The sequence below is a fragment of the Astatotilapia calliptera genome, chromosome 19 (genome assembly GCF_964374335.1).
Source record: "Astatotilapia calliptera chromosome 19, fAstCal68.1, whole genome shotgun sequence".
NCBI lineage: Eukaryota > Metazoa > Chordata > Actinopteri > Cichliformes > Cichlidae > Astatotilapia > Astatotilapia calliptera.
Genome location: NC_137440.1, coordinates 28,388,371 through 28,394,210, shown reverse-complemented (window position 1 = coordinate 28,394,210; position 5,840 = coordinate 28,388,371). Strand labels below are relative to the sequence as shown.

General features: G+C 38.4%; 1 long non-coding RNA gene across 1 annotated transcript; it reads right to left on the bottom strand.

The window, feature by feature from the left end:
* Positions 1-282: 282 nt before the first annotated feature.
* Positions 283-5,195, bottom strand: LOC145422527 (uncharacterized). The gene is made up of 2 exons (XR_013903839.1): positions 5,088-5,195; positions 283-672 (listed from the first exon to the last, which is right to left on the bottom strand). It is a non-coding gene; the product is annotated as an uncharacterized LOC145422527 (long non-coding RNA).
* Between the last annotated feature and the right edge of the window lie 645 nt (positions 5,196-5,840).

Genomic DNA, 5,840 nt, shown 5'->3' with positions numbered 1-5,840 from the left:
AGCGATACTCAAACTATTCAGTGTAGTTGCACCTAACTGTTTGTGTGTTATTCATAATAACTGCATTTTTGCATTGTTTGATATGCGTGTGTTCTGTACACATTCGGCCCCTTTTACCCAGTTGTTGAGCCTTCACTTGAGATCATGTGAGTGGTTTCATAGCAGGGACATTAACTCAGTATTCAGTCAGTTCATGGTGTGCACTTGGAGGGCCAGTTGCTGAAAAGGTACACAAAATAAATGATAGCTATAAGAGAAAGTGGAAAAAAGCAGACTGGCTTATTACTGACACATTTGCTACCTTTATTAGCCTGACAATTACAGAATGATTGAAATTAGTGCCGTCTTGACCAGTTACAATACAAAAAGAATCTGCATTTTGTTCATATTTATATGTGCTCTGATTTTTTTTTTTTTTTTAAAGGAAAGTCACTGGCCGTGATTGCTGCTTGTGCAGGTGAAGTAAAATCAATCACAGCAGAAACAAAACTGGACTGGGCAGAATGGGAGGTTGAACTAGGTGACAAGTGGCAGAGCTTGTTTGGCAGTCTCTCACGCTTTCTTCAACAATAACCGCCTTCACTGAAGTCAACAGGCCAGTCCCATCTATGCACGTCTTCCCCATAGAGCAAAATAATCCTCGCATTGTTGTTTGTGCGTTTCTGTAGGCACCTGTAAGTCACAAGACTGCGATGAGTAAGGTTAAAGTGTTATCAAGACGAACAAAAAAGACTTTGTTTGTTTGGACTGAACCTCATGCTTTAAATTTGACATAATAAGACAGATTCACATCCAGCTGGACAAACTGAGACAAAAAAAATTTGCACCTAACCTTCAAGATAAGATCAAGACATTTTCACTGAGAGCTTATCTGATCAGGATTTTAGATCAGCAGAAAATGATAATCGAACTCACCTCTTAACTAAAAATGTTCTCAAAAAGTGCAAAGCCTGACAACAGAGAAAAAAGCAGTTTTGGACAGATAATATCTGAAAACACTAAACTGAAAAGGGGATTTCTTTATCTTTTCAGTGGGTGAATTTTAAGATTTCATCTTATCTCAAGAGTAACGCCTGCTCTGCTCATGGAATACGTGTCTGTATATGTTTTAAGTGGAGTTGGGAACATTTCCTGTACATGTTGTTAAAGCAGCACGCTGCCAAGGTTCGGATCACACAGGAATGCTGCGACTTCTGTTTACCAGCATTCCTCAAACAGCCAACGTTAACTGTACTCGGCTGTTTATAAAGGCCTTACACTACAGTCAATACAAAACTGTTGCAAGTTGTCACTTTTTATGGGATAAACAAGCATCAAAAGGAAATGGAAGCAGAGGCTGCAGAGAGCAGATACTGTTGATGCTACTGATTTTGCAGCTGTTCACAGATTATCACCTCACCTTGACACCTGTCATTGTTCCTCATATTTTATAGATAAAGCCTGTTAATTGAGCTGACGCACGTTTGACTCTTGAGCTGTGCAGCTGTCTTGCACAACAATTCTTCTTTAATATCCCAGAAAATATTTTCACTCTATCATGAAAAAACTCATTAGTCTCATAATTTCCACTGTATTGCAACACTTTAGTTTAAGCCCAAGGTTTATTTCACGGTATTGTGACAATCTGTTTATTCCTTCTAGTAGCAGCAAAAGATACGACACCATAGTTTGATATGGAGATGACACAACCGTGGTGGCGCTCTCCACCAAAAGTCTGCATATAGAGAGAAGATACAGAGGTTTCACAGAGCGGTGTACTGTTAACAATCTTATACTTCAAAAAGGCAAAATTAATTATTATTGACTTTAGGGGGAAGCTGGATGTCCATGCACCAATATATACAGTTAGGTCCATATATATTTGGACACTGAACAAGTTTTGGTTTTTTAACCTGTCCATTGAAACATATTCCAATTATAGTTATATAATGGACATGGATATAATGTGTAGACTCTCAGCTTTCATTTGAGGGTTTCCATATTGAAACTGGATGAAGGGTTTATGAGTTTCAGATACTTAATATGTGCCACCCAGTTTTTAAAGGAACCAAAAAGTAATTGGACAGTTAACTCAAAGGTTATTTCATGGGCAGGTGTCGACAATTCCTTCATTATGTCACTGTCAATTAGGCAGATAAAAGGCCTGGGGTTTATTTGAGGTGTTGTGCTTGCATTTGAAAGATTTTTCTCGTAAAAGACAACATGCAGTCAAAGGATTCTTGATTCAGGTGAAACAAGACATCCTTAAGTTGCGAAAACATAAAAAACCCAGCTGAGAAAATGCTGCAATAGAAGGAGTGGCAAAATCTACAGTTTGGTACATCCTGAGAAGGAAAAGAAAAAGCACTGGGGAACTCAGCAAAGCAAAAAGACCTGGACGTCCACAGAAGACAACAGCGGTGGATGATCACAAAATCATTTCCATGGTGAAGAGAAACACCTGAACAATAGCCAACCATGAACAACCCTCTGCAGGGGTCTACCAAATCTACCATAAAGAGAAGACTGCATGAAAGTAAATACAGAGGGCTCACCCGCAAGGTGAAAGTCACTCATAAGCTTGAAGTATAGAAAGGCTAGATTAGACTTTGCTAAAAAAAATAAAAAAAATAAAAAAACAACCTCTAAAAGAGCCAGGACAGGTCCTGAAAAACAATCCAGAAGGATGGCAAATATGGAGAAGGTGTGGAACAGCTCGCGATCCAAAGCATACGACATCATCTGTTAAACAGGGCGGAGGCAGTGTGATGGTTTGGGCATGCATGGCTGACAGTGGCACTGAGACACAAATGTTTATTGATGATGTGACTCTGGACAGAAGCAGCCAAATGAATTCTGAGGTGTTCAGAGACATACTGTCTACTCATTGATTGGGATGCGTTTCATAAGACAGATGGACAATGACCAAAAACATACAGCCAAAGCAACCACGAAGTTAATTAAAGCAAAGAAGTGGAATATTCTCCAATGGCTGAGTCAGTCACCAAATCTTAACCCAACTGAACATGCATTTCACTCTGAACTTCAGACAGAAAGGCCCACAAACAAACAGCAACTGAAATCTGCTGCAGTAAAGGCAAAGCATTAAAAAGGAGGAAACCCAGCATCTGGTGACATCCATGAGTTCAAGACTTCAGGTTGTCATTGCCAGCAAAGGATTTGCAACCAAGCATTAGAAATGAATATTTTATTTTCAGTTAATTAATTTGTCCAGTTACTTTTGAGGCCCTGAAGTAAAAGGCTTGTGTTAAAAATGCTTTAGTTGCTCACATTTTTATGCAACCTTTTTGTTCAGCCCACTGAATTAAAGCTGAAAGTCTGAAAGTTCAACTGCATCTGAGTTGTTTCATTTAAAATTCATTCATATTCATGTGTGCTGTGTCTGCATGAATTAAATTAACTGTCATTATTTCTATTTATAGCATAACTTATTTTTTATTCTTATTTTTATATATTCATTAAGTGTGGTCAACTTAATTTCATTGTATATTTCTTTATAATGACAATAAAGAATCTTGAATCTTATATCTGGATGCTTCATAACGTTGTAAATGCAATTTTAGATGGATAAAAATCAGGATTTGGCTTCAGTTTTTATTGTTTAGTAATTATTTAAAGCAGCTATCTGTGGTGGCAGTGGGCTTGTGTTATTGCATTGCTTTTCAGCACAGGATTAAATGCAGTTATATACAGTTCGTTTTTTAAGGAAACTCAGCACTGTGAGATATGGGAGATGGTTCACCTCTGACAACCCAGGAGGTCTTTGGACTTCAGACAAACTGTACAGCTCCACATGTTTGATTTAGCAGTTTTATGCCAAAAAAAATGATTTTTGTCTCGCTGGCTGGAATCAAACCAGCAACCTTTCACTTGCCAAGTGACTACAATAACCACTACACACTGGAGGAACCTTAAACAGACAAATTTATCGAAATTCCTGAAGATGTCACTGTGCTATTTTCAGTCACTCTGAGAGAAACTGAGCTGATCTGGAAAAGAAAAAAAAAGAGATAATCTCTCCAAATCCATGCGTGCAAATCTTGTAAAGACAAACACACTCAAAGCTGCAACTGCTGATAACAGAGCTTCTATAAACGGATTACATGAAGTGTCCTTATGATTTTTTAACAAATATTTTTGTTACTTTGGATTACTCAGATTAGTCTGATAAAAATCAAAGTTAAAGGGCAATAAAGTTGGCAAAAGTGAAGGGATCTGATTGAGGTCTGTAACAGCTATACATAATGTATGTGTATATCAAAGCAATCTTTATATACAGTATATATGTTTATATGTATATAATATATAAAATAGGCATATTGATCAAACTCCTCTCATGACAAATATAGCTCAGTTAAGTGCTCTGCATTCAGATGTTATTAAGAAAAAGGGTCTCTTCAACAGGTCAAAATGGTCATTAATATCTGCAGCTCGGGGCTAAAACATCCGCAGTGTTGTGAAGCAAAACACAGACACAAACACATCATCAAGAATCCCAGAATCCCATAACACCCGGAAAAAACACCGGCTCCTTTCCCTCTTTCTGTGTGTGTGTGTGTTTTTAGTATTAGTGCAAGTGTTTTAGTTGCCGTGAAGCAGCATGCGGGTCTGCTGTGCCCTCAGTCCTCATGGCTGTTTTTACTGTAATCAGTTGGAAACATCGTGATACCATCTAACCCCGACCTCAGCATAAAAGATTACTGCGCTGTTTCCATCAGACTCTCCAACTGTCCTTCACTTAAAGCTCCTAAATCAAGACCTCATTGAATAATGACTGATTGCAGTTTTATAGGCATGGTGACCATCCCACAATGTCAATATAACATTTGGAGGTCAAACTAATATGTCGCCAGTTTAATACATGTAAATAGATTTACGCGGCTCGCATCACTTTCCGTGCTGAAAAGCTCTGTGTACGCATACGTCCGTTAACATTTAGCCAGCAAAAATGATAATGATCTTCAGACACATTACAACACTGTTTCATTGTTCGCAAAGGGTCGCCCACCTGTTTAACCAATAATAACACCCTCTACCGTAGGACCTCACTACAGTTAGAAATGCCGCCTGCTCAGACAAGTACTCACATGCTGGACAAACGGGGTAAAGATTTGCATCTGATTTCCATCCCAGTTATGTGCCTGGAGTGTGCTAGGATAGCGTTAAACACCAACCGACTACGAAGATGAGAGGCATGACAGGGGAGGAAGATGGAAAAAGTGGTTGGTGAACGGTGGGCACATTGTCAGGCAGGTGATACGAGCGTGCTGACAAGTTGAAGTCGTTGGAAACTGTTGGAGAACTGCACCAAAAAATAAACTAAAGGTGCATTTAGGCCGTCTGTCTTTTTTTTCCTACTCTTTCTATGTTTCTGTCTCTCCCAAACACTCATGACGTCATCACTTTGCCTCAGGCTGTTGAACAACTACAAGGAGACTGGCCTGGATGTGGGTTCTATGGAAGCTCTTTTCTGCAAAAAGTTATTAAAAAATAAATAAATAAAATTGACTCAAACAGTTTGTAATCAAAATAAGAAAGCCAGTCAAAATTAGGGCACTATACTTCTTCATTTTTAGGCACATGAATATAAACTCATAATTATGAGAAAATGTCATTAGATCATCAAGCCATTAAAATTCATTAATATGGGATTGTACCATATTTTATGGGACACAAAGCCATAAATATGATATCTAAGCCGTTAGAACTTCACATCCTGAGCCCCTATCCTGGTATGGCGACATTCCTTTTTGGCTTTCCTGCAATTTCTACTTCATTCTGCTTAATAAGTGTAAAATAAGCCCCCTGTGCCCATGTGAGGACAATAAAAATATTTCTGT